Source organism: Arvicanthis niloticus, chromosome 27 (assembly GCF_011762505.2).
Source record: "Arvicanthis niloticus isolate mArvNil1 chromosome 27, mArvNil1.pat.X, whole genome shotgun sequence".
Taxonomy (NCBI): domain Eukaryota; kingdom Metazoa; phylum Chordata; class Mammalia; order Rodentia; family Muridae; genus Arvicanthis; species Arvicanthis niloticus.
The window spans coordinates 8,202,318-8,223,846 of record NC_133435.1 but is presented as its reverse complement, the minus strand read 5'-3'; the positions used below and the strand labels follow the sequence as shown (position 1 = coordinate 8,223,846).

Sequence of the window (21,529 nt, the reverse complement as noted above, 5' to 3'; positions counted from 1 at the left end):
GCTGGTGCATTGCATTGTTGCTGTCATGGTTTGCAGGAGATTCTCTCAAACGCTGGATTAATGGATCAAAAGGCATGCCCATTTTTTATTTTAATAAGTACTAGCATACTGCTTTCCCAAATACAGTGGCAGCACCTTTACCTATCAGTAATGTATGATACTCTTCCCCTGTACCCTTGTTAGGATTGTGTGAGATTAATTTAGTTAAATATAAGACCTGCACAGGTTCAAACCAGACAACAATCCCAGCATTAAGAAAAAGTGGACATAAAGGTGTATTTCTAACAAAGAAGCTATATTAATTTCCACTGACAAAAGACTATCAATTTTCTCCAATGGGGTGCCCACACTCCAGTGCAGGCCCCATGCCCAGAAGTTGTTGGCTAACACAAAAAGAAATCTATTTTTTCTTTTATTATATTTTGTCTCACTGCAATTTTTGGTTTGTTTCTTTGACTTTTTTAGAGACAGAGACAGAAACAGAGACAGACAGAGACAGAGAGACAGAGACAGAAGAGAGACAGATGGAGGTGTATAGGAAGGTAGAGGGTAGATGGAGGAGCTGGGCACAAGAAAATAATATGATCAAAATATACTGTATAAACTATTTAAATAGCAATTGTTTTTTGGGAAAAGTATGAAGTTTTTGTATAGTTTTTGTTTATAAACTAATTTGTTTCAGTTTTTCTTTTTTGTCTGAAAAGAAAACACCACTAAATTGTACATGCACATTATCTAAAATTAATTTTTAATATTGTTTACTTTCAGACCATTGTTTTAAAAAGTTTAAATTTTGTTTCTAAATATACACAGGTTACGTGTACACGTGTGTGTAAAATATATACACATATGTGTATACATATAAATAGTTAAATACAATAATAATTACTGAAGAGACAATGAACTTGGGACAGAGGACTCTTGTGAGTACACTGCTTATTGTATGAAATTGCCCAAAAGAAATTATTAAATAGAATTTGTCTGTCATCAATCCTGCTCCCTGTCTGGCTGTTACCATATCTTGGTTTCTAAGACAGGATCTCAGAAGTACATTTTCTGTGGGCTGTTGTTTTGTTTTTTTGTTTTTTGTTTGTCTTTTTTTTTTCCCCCTGAGTTCTGAACCTGTTCTTGTTTAGAAAATAATTTCAGAAGTAAAGTTTAGGTCAATATTTTTACAGATATTCTATGGCAATTTTAAAACTGTTCTATAGCATTTTGGCAAACACCCAACCGGACTACAGCACTGCTTTCATGGGATATAGGGATGGGGTTCACAATTCCCACATTACTCACGATGCTCTGTTGGCTGACAATGGCTGACTGCCTGCCTTCTCTAATGCAAGCTCATGCACTGGAATCTGTTCTATGGTCAGCTCTGTTTCACTGACTGACCTCTTAACAGCTCCATGCTACACGTTTTCAACAAAGCCTATGTATTTCCCAATTTTCTTTCTTGCCTCCTCATTCGCTATGGTCTGACCCAGAAACACACTTCCTCCTGTCTCCAATCTCCTTCCTCAACCCAGCTCTAGTTTGTATGACCTGCTAAATGAGGCCACTCCCCACTCCCTTTAATAACAAAGCACTTTGCATCCTAAATGAATGTCCTATAACATTCAGCTCTAAATTATAAATGGTGACTATAGAGGCCTTTTAGAAAGTACTCTTGAACAAGATGTCTTTTCTTACAGGAATGATAGCATTATTTATTACTGTACGTGTGTGTGTGTGTGTGTGGAATTGGCATTATTAATCAAATCCAGGGCCCTGAGCAGTCTAGAAAACACAAATACCATGTTACAACTCTAATGTAAGGATTCCCTCACATGCCTGATGACCAGTTTCATCTGGTTTGTTTCTCTGAGGGTTCACATTCCTGTTTTGTCATATATTATATGAAAACATTCGTTATTTACACTTTACTTAGGTTTTCAGTTGTCTTCACTTGAGATGTAGTTTGATAATTGTGGCCCTACCATGTTTATCAATGGAAGTCCACATTTCTTTAAATATGATAAAAATAATTCTGAAAATAATTCAAGGTATATTAAAGAAAACATGTGTGCCTGTGTGTGTGTATGTGTCCATGTGCATGTGTGCGTTTCTGTGTGTGTGTATCTATGAATACCATGGGAAAAATTTTTTAAAAAAGGTTGAGAAATACAAGCAAATCACAAATGACCTCAGGACTTATAAAACAAACCTGGATATTCAAAAATCAAAAATAAATAAAAACCCTAATAGATCTCTGTGTATATGTTCTAAAATAATTTCCTTAAACAAATATAAAGATGGTGAGCACACATTCCAGTTTCTTGGCTCCCAGGTCTGGAAGATGGGAGGAAGGATGCTGAAAGGCCACGCAGTCACTTTTGGTATTTCCCTAACCTTTGGAACTGCTTTGTTCCCATGCACCTTTCTCAGTTTATAGAACCCTTAAAACATAAAATACTGGGCTGCTGAGGTGGCTCAATAGTAAAAAGCACCAAGACTTGATGACTTGGGTTCAGTCTGCGAGACACATGATGGAAGGGAAGAGCTGACACATGTTTTCCTATGACCTGTACATGTGTGTCAGGGAGCATGTGCTCCCTTCTACATAAATAAATATACATCAAGCATATAATATTAAATAAAAATTTATATAATGCAGAATTTTCTGTCTTTATTTTTCACTTATATATCCTAAATATATTTTCCATCTTTTTCCAACTATAAACTTCAGGAGACATCTTATTTTCATATCTATAAATTTTTATTATTTTTATTTTTTTACTATTTTTTATAGCCATTGTTTGTGTGATGGCATCTCTGATAGTACAGTGGAGTGAGTCTTTGGAAGAAATATGTAAAATAATTGCAAAAAAATCATTCATATTTTTTCATTATTCATGTTCTGGTTTCAATTAACACTAGAAGACAAAGAATTTTGAACATTTCATATGTAGTTCTTCATTTTAGGCTGGTTACCTCATCCATACACAAATACTTTTAAGGACAGTATTTTCATATTATTTACCTTCTGTAATTTTATTTTATTTTTATGAATATCATTTATATATTAATTTTTTTATTTTATATTTTATTTACATTTCAGATGCCATCCCCTTTCCCCATTTCCCCTCCCTAGAAAACCCCTATCCCATGCCCCCTTTTCCTTTTTGATTTTATACAATTTTTTAAATGTTAACCAAAGGCTTTATAAGTTTGGTAATGCTCAATCAGAGGTGTAACCCACTACCCAACCTAGATATATAAAAAAATATCTTTGACTGGTGGAGACACGTGAACTTCTGCCTCCATGCCCCCCCCCTTTCTCTCCCTTTCTCTCTCTCATCACCTAGCTTCTCCTCTCCTTCATCTTCTCCTCTCCTTCATCTTCTCCTCTCCTTACTCCATCTCTTCCTCTCAGTACTCCCCCCTTAGCTCCTCCTACATATCACCCTTCCTGTTAAAATAACACTTTTCTCTCAAAAGACAATTAAAGCATAATTATTCCTAATTGTACCAGTGAAGTACGAGATAGTCCTAATACCCAGTCCATCATTTTGTTGACTAACCAGAACCTCTGTCATCTCTCGTAACTAAAAGACTTAGTTTTGAACCTGGCTTTTTTCTTGGCTTTAGAATAAATGTCAGCTGAAAACCATCCACTCAGATCTTTTCTCTCAAAGTAAATAGCCAGGATTGGCTATGAGACTATAGGTCTTCAACCCCGTCAGAAATCCAGAATGACTCAGTTAACTGAAATTATGGGGAGCAATAAGCATAGCTTCTAAAACTTAGCCAATTTATAGAGACCGCTGAACACCTGGACAGTCCCTATACTACCGAACTTTGGAGCATCAAATCTTCAGCCTTGTGGCCCAGAGTCATCTGACAGACCTTAGTGATGCAGGATTATTAAGGGCTGATTACTCTAAAATCTGAATTTTTATATTTTCCTGAAAGTAAAAGTACAAGTTACTTAGCTCTTAGTTTTTATATTTCCCCCTGAAATGTCAATTCTTTATATCATTTCTTCCTTAGTTTGTAAGTTGCAGCACAATAAGTGAGATTATACACACAGTAAGCTATATTCCTGGTCATAGACACAAAGACACACAGCCTTAACCTGTTAGAAGTGGTGGCCTCTTTCCTAAATGCTGGATGCTTGGATTCTTAGTAGTTAATCCATTGACTTTATGACTATTGTCTGAGCCATTTCAAGCTATTTTATTAAGAGGAAAAATAATCCCAATTTCTTTGAGTTTGATTATTTAATCTATTGGAGAAGAGGATTTTTCATAAATGGGAGAATATATGACAAAATGAACTCAGAAGTTGGGGGCGGGGGCGAGGCAGGAAGTCATCCAGAATGCGGTACACAGGAGGGAAGACTTGGCAGTGAGAGGGACAAAGACTCTAATGGTAACAAAAAAAGGAGATGAATCCAACAGTCAGCAGGGCTTCTGGACCGAGAGGCTTAGAGCCACCTGTGTGGTGCAGTGAGCCAGTGCCCTTATCGAGGTGCTGAGCCCTGCAGTGAAGCTTTACAAGGTCCTTGCTGTTCGTTCATACAGCGTTCGAGATGAATAATGAAAGGGATGTTGAAGATCAGGGTACCTCGAGGTATTTATGAGTCTATGATAAAGAAAATATACCTGCATGAATCAAATACAGAAAGAGGAGATAAAGTTAACTTGGACAAGAAGACCAACCTAGAGTGGAGGAAGAGGTGATTTCTCCACAGGAGATATGTGCGGGAGATTGGACAGAGACAGTTTCCCCTGCAAGGGGGTGGGGGACCAGTTCTGGGTATTCATGTACATGGGCTAACACCCCTGTACATAAGTTGGCACTTCGTACACATTAGTAGGTGGAGTCCCCTAACAACTGGACTGGGGACTGCTTCTGACTCTGTTACTTGCCATTGGATCCCTTTCCCTGCTCACTGCCTGGTTGAATCTCAGTGGGAGACTATGTGTTTAGTCTTGCTGGAACTAGATATCCCAGGGTAGGGTAGGACCCAAGAGGAACTTCACCTTCTCTGATGAGAAGGGAAGGGAGTAGTGGGGGGAGGAATATATAAGGGTAGGACTGGGAAGAGAGGAGGGAGGGGGCTGCAATGAAGATGTAAAGTGAATAATAAATTAATGAAACAAAAATTTATCTCAGGGCGCTGTAATATTTTCATCAATTTCATGTTGTAATCCAATATACACTTTTCCATCCCAGAGATCTGAAAATGGAGCTGTTACTTATAAACAGGGCTGGTTTAAGCTATGTTGGAAGAGTGAGTAGAAATATCAATTTTGATAGAAACGCAAAGAATGGTTATTTCTATCTTACTGAAGATGTGTTTAAATTATATTTGTTGAGCCCAACATTGAATTCTCATGTACAATAAGCACAAGAAACTATTAAAGAAAAGAAAAGTTCTTTAAGCTTGTATTATATTGGAACAGATTTGTCTCAGAAATACCTATCAATAACTGAAGATTATGTGAAGCCACACTGAAATTCTGATAAGACATTGTGTGAGCTCCATCAAAGTAACAGGATGAAAAGTGTCTCCAAATATAGCTTTGAAATGCGAGGCACATGCTGGATGAACTTTAGCCATCACTGAAGTCATTAAAGGTATTTCTTAAAGATCATTTTATACATATGATGAAGTAATGTGTAGAATCTGTCAAGACAGAAGGAAGACTTAGCTGTAAAGATTTAATGATTTCAAAGAAAACTACTCCCTAGCTGCAAATCGCTGTTCACAGACAAATTGTAGGTCTGTCTAATGGCGCTTCCTATTTTCCTTGCATAAGTCACAAGTGAGACATGAATTTTACATCGGATGTGGAAATACATACAGTTATGGTTCCTTTGTGATTTGCACAAAGAGAAGGGAACACTGTATACCTTTGATGGAAACTGAAAGGACCAAGTTTTATAACTTTTCTCTAAGAAAGCGCATAAAAAAACCATCATAAAAAATAGCTATTGAGTCAAAAGATTTTTTCTTTTTTTATGATCCTGTAGCTCAAAAAAAAAAAAAAGCAAAATTCAGTTGTTAATGTGGGTGATCATTCCACATTTACTTTTTAAGCAAAAGTTTTGACAGCAAAAGTTTTGAATGCAAAAGTTTCCTTAGTAAAATCTTAAAGAGTTTTAGGGGAAGTGAGCTTGAGACCACATTCTTGTTAAAGACAAAGTGCAGAAGGTCTCCCTGGAGACACAGATTCAGTGCCACAGCCTCAAAACAAGCGAGTTCTAATTGGTCTTTAAGGAAAAAAAAATTAACTGCTTCCATCCTGAGGATAGCATACATCTCTTGACTTAATGATTCTTGACGTGGAATGTATGATTGCATATTAGTGTGCATCCTTCTCCTGGAATTGATTATGTTAAGGACTAAAGAGTTAGCTCAGAATGCTATCATGCTAGTTACCTCAGGCGAATCATTTAATTTAGGAGCAAGCTCTTAGTTGTCCTATTAGACTATGGCCAGCTTTGAAAATTCTGATACTTTCTTTTTCTCATTTGAAAAAGTCACATAGAAAGAAAGCAGTTTACTTCTGAGCCAGTCATCTGTGACACACACAAACTAAACCAAATGCATTTACTTCCCACATGTGACCTTCTTCAAGCACTTCCTACCCTCCAAATCCAAGAACTCCATTATGATCTGGGAAGATAAGCAGAGGCCAGCAGGATCACAAACAGTCTGATATCTGGAAGAAATTTCTGGAGCAATGCAGTAATTTTTTATCCATTTTCCCCTAACCATCTTATTCAATGAACCTATCATGAGACAGGTTTTGTAACAGACACAGGTTACAGTAGTTAACCTGACCACAGGTTACAGTGTCTACCTGAGGACCTGGAACTCACATAATCAGTTACTCAATGACTTAAGAATACACAGAGTGGTTGAAGCCAAGCATGGAAACAGCAAACCGCCAGCTTCACACAATGAGGGTCCGGACAAGATTCTATTAAGGTTTGAGTCATGAGTAGACAGAGAAGTATGTAAAAGCATTTTAAAAAGAATCAAGAGGAATGGTTGTTACCTGGAGTCCTGTGAGAAAATAGAGTTTGAGGAGTGAAAAATAACCAATATGACTGTTTCTGGGTTAGCAAGAGATGCTGATGGATTTAAAGAGTACAGAGGTGAACAGGAGGTGACATGGAAAGGACGTTTATGCACTAGGCTTTTCCTAACCACCACTACAAATTTGTGATGTGCTTAAGTATGAGAAAAAAGGCTTATGTTAGAGTTGAGGATAGCACTAAGCAAACACTTGTCTTCTATAGAGAAATAAACTATGATGAACAGTTCAGGGGTGCTAGTTCTATGGTCTTTCACAGACACACATTGCTACCATTGCTACCATTGCTATCATTGCAGAACACAATCAGCTATGGACAGTGAATTTATGAACAGATGGGCTTTGCTGAACTCTAAGCAATCTCTGTTCCAGGAACCCAGTGGCCAGGACATGGTCCAAAGTTTGCGACCAGGTAAGGAGAATGTCCTGAAAAGATGTAAGACTGGAGTCAGAAAAAGAACTAGGAGACTTGTTAAGAAATCTCCATGCATGATTGCTGTAGCTTTACCATCAGTAAAGAAGTAAAATTAAGCTGTGGACAAAACACAAACTTCAGAGGTAGAATTCAGGGGCTTGATGCTGCTTAGAACAGGAGACTGAGAAGGACAGATAGATGAATGGGTAGATAGATGATGGATGGGTGAATGGATGGATAGATAACTCAATAGATGGAGATATATAGATGTCCATCCATCCCTCCATCCAGATAATAGAAAGAATGTTATTTTCTGGGTTTCTTACTTCTCTAAACTAGATGATAATATCTGGATTCTTATTTTGTGTTAGACTTTACGTACTTTGTATACATTAACTCATTATTTTATAGTGACTCTATGAAGTAGAATTTAACATTTCACTCAGTTTATTATGAAGCTTATAGGACTTAAGGACTTGGGAGTGCACTCTTGTAATATTAGAGAAATGTGATTATGCATAAACAAACATAAACAGAGCCAATATAAAAAAAGGGTTAAAAACAAAAGTTAACAACCCTGTGACATTCCTAACAGCAGAAAGCATGACAGAGAATCAAGTTCATTTGTGTCTTGTATTTGATGCCTATAGTTCCATTTTGAGCTATATTCAAAGTATCAAGGAAGGAAGCTTTGTATGGTGAGAGGTTTGTAGATCTTGAGTGAGTAAAAGAAGTGAACGATCAATCCAATTATCCTTGACTTTGCCTGCTGAAGCTACAGTGGGAAGGATAACTGGAGTTAGTCACTATGAAGATGCTCAGTGGTAACAGAGCCCACATAAGGCTGGAACCATGTTCAGTTCTGTACAGCTTTCTTCCTTTTTCACTGCAGTGGGAAGCCTAATTAGAGATACATAGATATAAAATATACTAGAAGTGCAGTAACAGACTCAAAGAGTTAAAGAGAGTGGCATGTACTCTAAGCCATCAAGGACAGAGGGTGAAGCCAGGAAGAAGATACACACCATTAGGAGGCCTGGCCAGACACAAAGGGCTGAGATGATAAACAGGGTGAGCCAGAGTGAAGGTTATAAGGACTTTGCTCTTGTAGATTTGAGGTAACCCTGCATATATGTGCAGCTCAGAGCTACACAAAGATTTTACACAATCCATTTCACTCTATTTCAGTTAGTCTCTAGTCTCTATCTCCTGTCTAATGCAACTTTCCATGTGCTTCCAGAAAAGCTGACTTGATTCCCAGTATGCCTCATAGATCAGATGTTTATAGACTGAGAGGAAATGAAGTCTGCTGTCTAGGCTCATTACAATTTATTATTGTAGAGAAATATGTAAATCCTTAGCAAGAAGTGGGAGGTAGCTGGTAACTGACAGCAGAAGAAGCCTGACAGAAACCACAAGCTTCTAAACATCATCTTTACACATTAATTTCCTGCTTACCTTTCAATCTGTTTCATATGCACAGGGCATCACTTTTAAAATACACACCCTTTAAACAGGTTGCAAACAGTAGACATTCTGTTTGATCCGAAGGCTAGGTAAGAGTTGAAGACAATTTTCTGTCACCAAAATAGTGGAAGTTAAGATGTCCACCTATTCAAAGACTCATATTGGAAACTTTAATTAACAATAAAATAATATTTTATATTGCTTATACCCACTTTTATTTCCAAGACCTACCTAACAATAACATGAAAAATATTTCCCACTTAGAAAAACTACTTGCCAAGATTTTCGTCCCAAATATGGGTCCTTAACAAGACATGTGATTCCATATTTGAAAGCATTGTTGTGAGAGATGTGTGAATGTCATAAGTTTACATAACATATTCATGTAAATGCTCTGTTTTGATGCAGAAACCAGATTGAGCAACACTACCAAAGTCCTGTCCTAATACCCCAGAGCATTTCCTTTTATCAATACATCATGATAACTAATCTAATAGATTGATTAGAATATCCTCATGATAGCACTCCCAGGAATGCTTTTTCTTCTCTGAGTAGTATACTTCTTGCTACCATGAATCTTGACATTACTTATTATTCTTTGCTAATTAAGTTTGCAAAAGTATTTTAAATACTACTTTTCCTCTAGAACATTAAAGATAACCTAAGGTATGACTGTTGATTTTATTAATTTTTCTCTGTAGTCTTTGTCAAGGCATAGATTTGACATTGTTATTATTTCAAATAACATTTACTGAAATAAAATATAGCTATTAAAACAATTCTATTTAATACTTTAATATAGAAAGTATGTATAATATAAAAATAGGATTCTAAACATTTAAGTAGGTAAATTATTTCATTCTACTATCAAGTTAACACACTTAGAATGACTACTGTCTCAGAACTTTCTTAAGGCAAATATTCTAAACAAAATTATCTTTTACTTGCTTCCAGCCCCAAATTCTTAAATTATGAATAAATATGATCAAAGTAAGGGGTTAGTTGTGTTGGATAATTTGTCATACAGAAAAACAGGAATCTACAGTAGGCTCTATGAATTCTGTGAAACAGAACACAATCTTCAGATCATCAACAATAAGAGAAATATTGACACCTATGGTCATGCCTACCAGGGAACCACACAAGCTAGTGGGTACAGACCCGTCAGCTAAGAGTACAAAGATGGATAATCTAATGCCACAGAGGTAGGGATGTTTAGCCACCTCTGTGACTTCATGAAGAAGTCTTGGCACTTACTTCATTTCTATCTGGGCCATCACTCATGGAAAGACTGTGATTTGGAAGTGTGGTCTTCCAGGCTTTTGATTTGCTTTTGATTTGGGGGTAATAATGCTGTATAACCATGATTGATTGGCCATTTATTTTGTGTCAGGACTTTATACAGAATATCATTTTTCTTTCACAAAAGCTCAAACATTGGTCTTAGTTCCTCTATTTCACAAGAAAGAAAACAAATAATGATTTGATGAAACATTCTAAATAAAATAAAAAGATAACTTCAAAATCATTATCATATTTTCTCAATATACATCATCATGTAAATAACGTATTTGGCTCAGCAGTATGTACAGACAGCAAAACATGGAAAGACAAGCAGGCATCCCTGTGACATAGAATGCAGCTTTTGTATACAAATGATTATAGAGTTCTCTGCAAACATTAATCTCTCAGGTTAGTAAAGTCATTCTAACCATATTCTTCTATGAGAATGAGAAAGCAATGGCTCTTAAATACACTTCAGGAGGCTTTTCGCTGACACAGCTATGGATTTGCTTTTATTCAAACATTGCAAAAAGTACACTAGGCAAAACATCTTGATTATACTGTACAGATTCATACTATCCATTTTCCAAACCCCCACTTGTCAGTGCAAAGCCTAATACACTGAAGTTTAAAGTACATCATGGAGTCATATGTAAAAGCTGACACTTGCCCAGCTGGTTTGCATGGAGGTCAACATTTTGAACGACCCTTCCTTAGAGTCAAATTCAGAAGAATTCATTATACACTTAGTTATCAAATATAGAAAAAACTAGATATGGAACAGTAACTGAATAGACAACATTGATCATTGTTTTGGTTTACAGTAACATTACTAACATGACAGATTCCCATCTTTTACATATTTGAAATTAACATATATTAAACATTTTGATATTACAGTAAGTGCAGAATCATGACATGTATGGGTTTAGATGAATACTTCACTTTCTCAGTTCTAGACTGAATTTTGAATCCCCTTGTGCTTTGTATACACATGCTATTGAGTGACAGAGACATGGTGGTTCCAAGGCTGAAGTCTGTAAGTTTCTTGGCGATATTGTAATTGAAACTATAGTATTTCTCAGACACTTACTTCAGTAGTAGTCAGTATCTTAATCACGGGTTGGGTTGTAATATTCACTAAGCTAAACAAAGGGAAGAGATATTTGTTCATTTCATTAGAATTTATATTTCTCCCAAATACCCAATATTGACCTTTTTTAGACTTTTAAGTCTTTGTAGCTCAGTGCATCCTCTAAGATTGGTATGTCAAATTGCAATAATAATTGTAATTATAAATAATAATAAAGTAAAATGTTCCCCTTAATTTAATATGAAAAATTAATTGTAGAAAATATCCCTGAACTCACAGGGAAGAAAATAAAAGTGGTTTGACCTAAACGAATGTTTGAAAAAATAAAACTGAAAATTATCCCAATATTTCTTATCTGTCGAAATGTTTTTTATAGGTTCAGAGTTTCTCTGGATGACCTGGGCACATGGCAATATATATTATAGGCAGAAAGCTGGAGAATTTCCTACCATCAATTTTCCATTGAAACCATGAAAACCCAAGAGGCAGCTGACAGAAGGAAAGTTATGGAGTCTGGGACTTGTGGCTTAGGAAATGAGCTGTTTGGGGGACATTCGAGAAAGAAGTGGAGCATTGCAAGGAGGCCAATGGTTCAGAGACTGAGCAGTGTTAGACAGTTATCCTCCAAACACAGGGAAGTTAGTTCTCACATAACAGATACCAACATGCTACAAATAAGTGAGTCCTTAGATGGGGCTCTCTCGGAAACATCTAGGGCTAACGTTATGACGACAGTGGCACTACCAAGACTTCACAGCCTTGGAAAATGAGAGCTAAAGATGGAAACCCACCCAATGCTGCACAAGTGTTGAATGATCAAGTTGCTATTTGAAACTAGACTTTCAACTACCAACCCTGTGGTGTCCCCTCATTTGTCACTGACACAGAGTGACGGGCCCCTATGGCTTAACTGATTGGAATTCTGTATTCAAAAGAGGGGAGTTTAATGGGAAAGCACCTTTGAACGCTCTGTTTAGAACTATTTCTGAGAAGAGATCTGGTCAAAGCAGTGCCTTCAGTGCCCATTGTCCTTTACCACAGTCAGTTTATAGTTCTTTAAAGACAGGAGACAAATTAATATCTCATGTAGACTCCACTTCTTCTTGGCTGCATAAAGATGGTTAATTTAGATTTGACCCAAGTTTTATTTTGTGCATTTTCATTTTATTTCCTGATAAATAACTGAAAATTACACAGGAAGACACATTAAGAGAAAAGATATAATGCACTAAAAGCATGTTTCCTTATATTGGGGATCAGAAAGCGAAGGGCAGTGAAGCATGTTAAGTAACCATGCTGACCCACTCTATTGTACTAGCTTGCCGAGAACCAACATAAGGAGAAAGAGCTGGGCAAATTTAACTGTCTTCATGAGGCAGGGACAGCTGTGGTGCCCTCTGGATAGAGAGGAGGCTGGCATTCACAGTAGCTGGAGGGGAACTCCGATGAGACATCAATGATCTACAGCATACTTATTTTGTGATTTACAGGAGTGCTAACTAGTGGAGATACAAAGAAACAGGAAGCTAGCTTAGTAAGGACAGTCATGAAATATGCCAAAAGAGCAGAGTGTTCACAGAAATTCACAGTGGTGCTGAGGATTGCTCATTAAGAAAAATAAGCTAGACTCAGACAAAATACAATATATTTGTACATGTGAGAGATAGCTTTATATTATAAATATGTGTGTATATATGGAGACAGGGAACAAGAGTCTGTAAGTAATAAATGTGCAGTGTAAGCAGGGAGGAATTCTCTTGTGGATGGAAAGGGGAGCCAAGTGGAAGAGAAAGAGGGTGCTGTGAGAGACAGATAATAGAAGAATACAGCATAAGTAGGTGATGGACAATGAAACCGAGTTCCCTGTATGCTAACCAAGCAATAGCAGGGACATGTGAAGAGGTGCAGAAGTCAGCTACACAGACACAGGTCCTTCCCTGAGAGCTGGGCTGGAAGATCACATAAACCAGAGCCCCACAACCGTGCTGTTAAAGGTTTCCTGCCAGCAACAGAGAGAAGTGAAGCACAAGCCACACATTGTTTATATCATATAAAATTGCATAATACCAAGAGCAGAAAGTGTCAGACGTTACCACATAACTTATTGTCTGTACAGAACAATGGCAAAAACAAACAAACAAACAAACAAATAAATAAATAAAACAAAAGACTCAGCTCCAAATAGTAAAATTCTAATGTTTGAAAGGCATCAAATATTTACAATAAGAAAGGAATTGTATCCAAATTTTTAACTCCTATTTAGGATAACATGAACCAGCTAAAATCAATTTTAAAAATGACACATAGTCTCTTAGTTAAGGTTAATACAACTGTGGTGAAACACTATGACCAATGCAACTTGCAGAGGAAAGACAGGTTATAGAATAAAATTTAGACTCCAGACATAGAAATGAAGATCTTGAATGGACAAATTATTAAGGAAATATATTAGTTGATTTTATAATTTCTATGATTGTTCAATAACCTGATGTAGACAAAATAAAAAAAATTGGTAATTTGAGATTCCTGTGTATCAGCCCTGACTGTCCTGGAACTCACTTTGTAGACTAGGCTGGCCCCAAACTCCCAGAGATCCACCTGCCTCTGCCTCCTGAGTGCTGGGATTAAAGGTGTGCACTACTATGCCCAGCTGACAATCTTAAAACACACAAACACATTGGATGAACAGTGCTAACAGATGCACACTGAAGCTCCAGAGCCAAGAGTCTGGCATTGCTGTTTAGATGAACCTAAGGATAAAATGTCCAGAGCTGAAGAGATTGATCAGTGGAAAAGAACTTTTGCTGCCAAACCTGATGCCTGTGTTCATCCCATGGCTTCCAGATTGTGGAGAGACCTGACTCAATCAATCTGTCCTCTGACCTCCATCCCTCCACACACAAAAGCATACACATAAATATGTAAGAAAATGAACAAAATATTCAGAAACAGAAAATTACACATATATCTAAAGCTGTTAAAGGAGCACAACAGAGACAATAAACTTTTCAATAATAAAAATAATTTTATATTCTTGTACCACATTAAAAATTATTCAAAATGTATATTAGAAATAAACACAAATATAGGTATAAAGTGTCTATAAGAAAACCTCTTAATGTTATTTAAGCAAATATTGCTTAGACCTGGAACAAAGAGCTTCATATATAAAAGAAGAAAATTGAAAACTGAGTTTCATCAAAATTAAGAACCTCTGTCTTTTAAAAGACACCATGATTTAAAAAGCCAGAGGTGTAGGAAATGTGAGCACATCACACACATGATGGAGACTCTATCTTCAGGAACTTAAAGGACTTACAATTTTGACATCACACAAATAATGCAGTTAACATACAAGCAAAAACACTAATTTAAATGTAACTATCACAAAAACATAAAAATGTGCTTAATAACATGAATCATTAAAGGCACACCAAGTGCTATGAAAACACACACACACACACACACACACACACACACACACACACGCACGCACGAACACGCACGCGTGCACGCGTGCACGCGCACACACGCACACGCGCACACACGCACACGCGCACACACGCACACACATGCACACACATGCACACATGCACACATGCGCACACACACACGCACACACACACACACACACACGCACGCACACACGCGCACACACACACGCACACGCACACGCGCACACGCACACACACACACGCACGCACGCACACACGAACACGCACGCGCGCACGCTCACACACGCACACACGCACACACGCATGCACACACACACACATGCACACACACGCACGCGCACACACGCGCACACACACGCACACACGCACACTCACACACACACACACACGCATGCACACGCACATGCACACACACGCACGCACGCACGCACGCACACACACACACGCACACACATGCACACGCACACACACACACACTTTAATGGTATAATTAAAGACTGGCAGAGCACGAGTTTCCTGCTGCTGTGCATATAGAACTGTGAAATGTCACACCTACTTTGTAAAAAAATCTTATGGCATCTTTAATAGTTCCACGTTTTGCTGTTGGACATTTTAGCCATCAACACCATAGATGTTTATCCAAGAAAAATGAGTGTTGTGTCTCTAGTAGCACTTGTCAATGTGATAGACACTTTACGGCGAGAGCTGAAATGTGAACACATCTAAAGTTGTCCTCAGTCGTGGACAAGTGAGCTTTCACCATAGCTATCGAGTGAAATGCTACTGAGTCAAACAAAGGACAGATGTGGTGAGCCAACAAGCACTTGACATCCAACTGAAAATGATGCTTTAGAGGAGGGGGCCAGGGGATATACATTCTGCATGGATCCAGTTATACATATCTTTAGGAAATGCAAGCTTATCTATAATGACAGGCAATCAATCCTGTGAGAGATAACAAACTTCCATGTAGACATTTGAAGGTGATGGTGACATCATTATGTGCATTATTGGATGGTTTCTTGGAGACAATACATACTATGATATATACTCTAACTATTTTATTTAGCTCCAACCTCAACAAACATTTCCAAAGTATCCTGAACACTTTGTAGTGAATTGCAATTAGCAAATGAACTATATGGTTAATATACTGTTCATGTCACATTAAATAACTGCTACATGTACATTTTGTGTAGATGATAAAATCATTGAGTATGGACTACAGCATTGTTCCTCTTAGGTTCTTTTAATCCACACACAATACAAAACCTAAACTAGTAGTTTTTGTTTTTTGTTTTTTATTTTTACAACTTTTTCTTTCTGGGTATTACAATTGGCTTATTCTATTTTCTGTTATTTATAACAAACAGTTAATAAAAGGCACAGACTCAAAGTAACAGCAAGATCAGTGGACAGATGAGTTCTTTACAATTGGCTTACATTACATTTCAATCTCCTTTCAGTGGAGATTATACATGGAATCATCTGGAATCTCATAGACACAATGGTTACAGGGAACCAGGATGACTGGTGTTCCAATCAGTTTTGTTGACTGTGTAAGATGAAATGCCCAGTCAAAAGATAATTTATCTTAAACTGTGTCCAGTGCCACAAGAAAGATATTTCATTAGCCTAGATTTTAGAAATTAAGATAGGAAAAACAATTCTTCATTCAGATTGACTTGGTCAATTCATCAGGGTTTAGTAAACCCTGACATTTTATCCTTAATTATTCCAATTTATCCTTTCCAAAAAGCTTGTGACTATAAAAAACACACCACTGTTTTAAGATCACCAAGAAAGAAAACACTGCTGGTCAGAGAAAGATATCTTTGTATTGTGATCAACATCCATCTTTATACATGGAGTCTATCAAACCTGTATTTTCTCTTAAGAGAACATGGTTAAGTGTAATGCAACCACACGGACTGGAGGTGAGAACCTGCTCCCTTTCTGTGTCGCACACTGAAATGTCCTCATCATAAGTGTGGAGAGGGCTGTATTTCTCTGCAGGGATATATAAAACAAGTGACCTGATTTCATAACGTTCCTTCCTTTGAGAAAAGAGCCATAAATAAGGCATTCTAAGTGTTTTAATGTAGATTGATTCAATTCCCAAAAGAAAGTAAAAGGATAAACAAAAGTCTGCAAGTTGCCCAAAGCACGTATTATTTGTTCGGGTTGTATGAAACAGCAGTATGCCCATCGAGGGCCATCTCCAAATCTATTAGTATTAATTAGATAGTTATTTTCATCTAAAAAATATTCTATGCTATAAATATTTGGCCTGAAACTTATTTTTAGGTATGTAGCTATTACAAAGACCGTGACTGTTCACAGAAGGTAGATGGATGAGCAACACTGAATATATGTTTTAGAGTCTGCTCCAGCCATACCACGTGGGTGTGAAAGAACACCCTGATGAACAGCATTTAGCGTGGGGAACATATATTTGCCTCACAATTCAGGGCATAATCCATCATTGAAGGAAGTTAGAGCAGGAATTAAAGGCAGGAAGCTGGAGGTAGAAATTGAGGAAGACCACTGCCCTGTAGCTCACTGTCTTGCTCATCCAGAAGCTCAGGCTTAGCCTTGCACAGTTCGCAAGCACCTGTCCAGGAAATGGCACCATCTGCAGTGAGCTGGGCCTTGTTACATCAATACAGAGAGAATGCCTAACATATACATGCACAGATCAGTCTAATAAGGAGAGTTATTCAGCTGAGACCCTTACAGATATCTATTGAGGGTGTTGGGGGAGAGCTGAGCCTAGCTACTATGTAGTTATTTAAAGATATTTGTTCTGTGGGGTCATTCACTTATTCTCACCTACGTAAACTCACAAACATATCCATACAGATGTGTTTCTCTCACACACAAAAAAAACACATTAAATTTAACTATGGCAAAGAAGCAAGATCTGAAACCAAGCACAGGGCAAAGGATAATAAATATATATATTTTTTAAAGTTGTAAAAATAAAACAGGAAAGACAAGTCCTACTTCCCCACTTCTTATAATAGAAAATATCTAGTGAAGGGTCACAAAATTCACTCCAACAATAAATGAACCATAACACACTTCAGAACCACAGGAGCTATACATTCTATGTAGGAACAGTTATTTAATTGCATATTTTGATGATGAAATGAGAACTTTTGTGGAAATATGAAGCAGCAATATCTAATTTCATAATAATAGGAGGTGATTTATAGTACCACAAAGGCATAGAATGTCCTAGAGGTCATCCTCCCTTGCTCCTCTCTTAGTGGCATTTGTTTACAAGTCGCATGACACCATGAGAGAGATATTTCAAAGACAATGATGTAGGGATGTCTCCAGCTACTCAGTTGTGGAAAACACTGGAAGCTAAAGACGAACTGTATAAGCAACCTTCTGCATCCTGGGTCTTAGCATCAGAGGCACTGAGAAACATTAAAGTTACACAGACATGACACAGCTTCTAAAGGTCTGGACAAACCTTGAAATGGAAAAGAAAAATAATTTCCACCCAATACAGAATAGGTATATTGCCTTCTTCAAGGCATTTATAAAGACAGAACTAATGTGGTAAAGAAGCCGCTCTAAAATTCCTCCAGAAATCTCCCACATAAATACCCAATTAATGAAAGAGCAGTTACCATGCTGCTGAGCATCATGTGGGTCATTTGTTCATGAGACACTGTTTGTGTTGTAAATCCTCTGTGTCAATAATTTTCATGATTGATAAAATTATCTTAGGAAGGGCAGCATACCAATGATTTAGTCTTAAATTATTTTTAACTCTAATATAAAAAGAGATGATTTTAATCCACCACCCTGCAATGACTAGATAATTAAACTCTATAATGAAATCTGTTTGTGTTTCTCTTTTTCCTGTGTTCAGAAACTAGTAGACAAATACTGCTCTTAAAACCTGGGCTTAAAGGACCATCCACAAACTGCAAGAGACTCTACTGTGAGACTCGGGTTCTGAGAAACACCTGGCTTTGATTTTTTACAGCTTCAATTACCTACCCATGTTGGCTGCAGCTCAGAAGTCAGCTAGCACAGACGTTTATCCCTGGCTTACCTTATACACACATTACCTGTCATGCTGATGGATGGGTTAGTTCTAGCAATGAGTTCTCGTCAAGCAGGAATTGGGGTGGATTTAAGAAACGCTTTGGTGATAAAACATGTGAAGAGGAGAAGAAAGAAACAAAACAATAGAGAGTTTACAAGGGGGCGGGAGGGCATGTCCCTCATGCTGAGAACTGTGTCAGTAGATCTGGGCTGAGTGTAGGACACTGTGATTGGGATGGAGATCTGAAATCCCAACATTTAGACCCATGAGCTATCTATCAAGGGATTAAATAACACCAAATAGATCAAACAAAGAAGTGAAGCTTGATTCAACAAAGAAAGAGTCCCATGTAAGTATCAGGCTCACTAGTATGGGAATGATATTAAAACCAGAAATGAGACTCAGGGAGTAGTCACCAAAGTGGATAAACTACATGATCCATAGAAAACAACGGGAGAGCCCCCAAAGGAAATGGAATGTCAGTAGAGTCATTGTATTTTACTTGCAACAGAGGCGGGAAAAAGCTAGCTTGATTCGTCAGTCCTGCACTTGAGCTGAGTTTCTGAGATGTAAATGAGCTGGAAGATGTAAATTTGAAGGTTTAGCAAAGATCTATGCTTATTGTGGCAGGTCACTTATTCGGGCTAAAGAGAAGCATTGCTAAGAAGAGAAAAGGTAAGGTGATCTTTATCACTGCATATTCAGATTCTCAGTTTTTGAAATCTTAAAACAATAGAATTGAAATCATTCTGGTGATTTGCTCCCAATGGTCATGAGTAGAAAAAAATCATCAATGGGAGAATACATTTTTCTTTCTGGTAGGATTTTAGAGGGATTTAGTGTCAGTGCCCCTATGAAACTGGAAGACTAATACTGTAGGATTTCAACATGGGGATGCAGAGACATGAACACTGGTTTGAGAATTGGGACACCTCATTTTGTGGCTTTAGTTTTCTAACTGGGTTTTGCACAATGAATGTGTCTGATTCACTAATACTGCATGTCTAAATTGCCAACTTTATGTCAAGACATTCGAAGAATTTTATATACAACACTTGAAAATTTCAAATTGACAGTCTTTAGTGACTACCTGCTGTGGCTGTCATAGCTTGACTAATACCAACGTGGCAATGGCAGGCAGGCTGACAAGTAAGCTGGGTTCACAGCACAGTGATTCAGATAGACTCAAAACACTTGTTTGAGTCTGCGGACTATGATAGATTGAAAAATTAAGTGTTGTCAAAACATATCACCAAGAATGGTATCTCAAATAAAGAGATCTTAGCAGGCTCAGAACTAGATAAATTGAACTTTAACAGTAGCAATATGAATGCTAACCCATCATTAGAAAAAAATAGATATCTAGTAGAATGTAGCAATTATTTGTGGTGGAAACCACATAAAACTCACAGAAACATAAGAGTGCAGGAACTGAAAATAGGGAAACTGGGTCACAGGGAACATTTCTGACTTGTACTGAAACCACAGAACGTGACAAATTTCTAGGTCTAGGCAGAACTTCAGCTAAAATAACTCTGATATAGTTGTGTCAGAAACATCTTTTATTGATCCCATAATGGTAAATTTTGGTATCTGAGTTATATACCTAGGAATGATTCTGGAATGTAAAATAAGCTAAGATAAAGATGAGCTTTTTATGAGTATAATATTTTACAGCCCTTTAAGAATGCCAGTATTTAAACATTTCTGACCTCTTAATTCACAATCAAGAAATAAGTAATTTGATGGAAACTTCAGGGAGGTTGAGTACAAAGCCTCAGTACAAGCTATCTAAGTAAAATCACATTTCCTTAGGGATTGTCATATGACAGCCACCTCTGATGTCCTGCCTATGCTAATATTTCTAGTTATTTATCACTGAGATTTTTAACTGCGTCCATAAAGTCCTTCATTGGGACAAAGTGAGAATTGCTCTCACTGGTTGCAGAAGCCTACAGCAAATTGAAAAATCACCAGCTTTAGAACTGGGAGAACTGGGCTTGTCTTTATGGATTTCTGTCTGCCTAGTTTTCACATGTGCTTAGTTTCGCTGTTAGGACAGTTGGTTCTGAGACAGCCCTGGAAAAATTTTGAATGTGGAGCCAGATAACTGTGTGAATGAGGAGCTGTCCCTGTTTCCCCGGAAAAGCATAACATTCTAAGTGCAAATGAACAAAGCACTTTCTTTCAAAGAAGACATTCCAGAGAATGCCAGAAGCAGTATAAACACCACGTGAAGGAGTTTTGCACATAGACTGGCCTTGAATGTCTTGGTCTAGACATTCTGTACAGTGTGTCTCCCATCTACTGACAGATGTAAGCCTGCAGACTGACTTTGCTGGTGTTTGGTAAAGCACCATCACCCTTGAATACTACTTGAAAGAAGACACATCTCTGGTCTCTGCAGTGATGAAGCAAGCTGCACTTCACAGAGTAATGTTTGATTCATATGTACTGTTTCCCAGTGAGATTCAAGCATTTTTTTTTTTTTGATTCATAGACCCAATAACTGACTCCTCTCCCTGGGTCTTCGGTCAACCTAATGATTAGGTAATTTCAGTTTAGTCTCAATGGCCAATATCACATCAGTCAAATTCATTTTAAACTCTAACTGTTGTTGGTAACTGGCATTTCTAAACAAACAGCATTAATAAATCA

The 21,529-nt window shown here is 37.4% G+C and overlaps 1 protein-coding gene across 1 annotated transcript in view; it reads right to left on the bottom strand.

Moving 5' to 3' along the window:
* The window catches only part of Cntn5 (contactin 5), a 1,035,258-nt gene that overhangs the window by 232,866 nt on the left and 780,863 nt on the right, over positions 1–21,529 (bottom strand). The window lies entirely within an intron of this gene.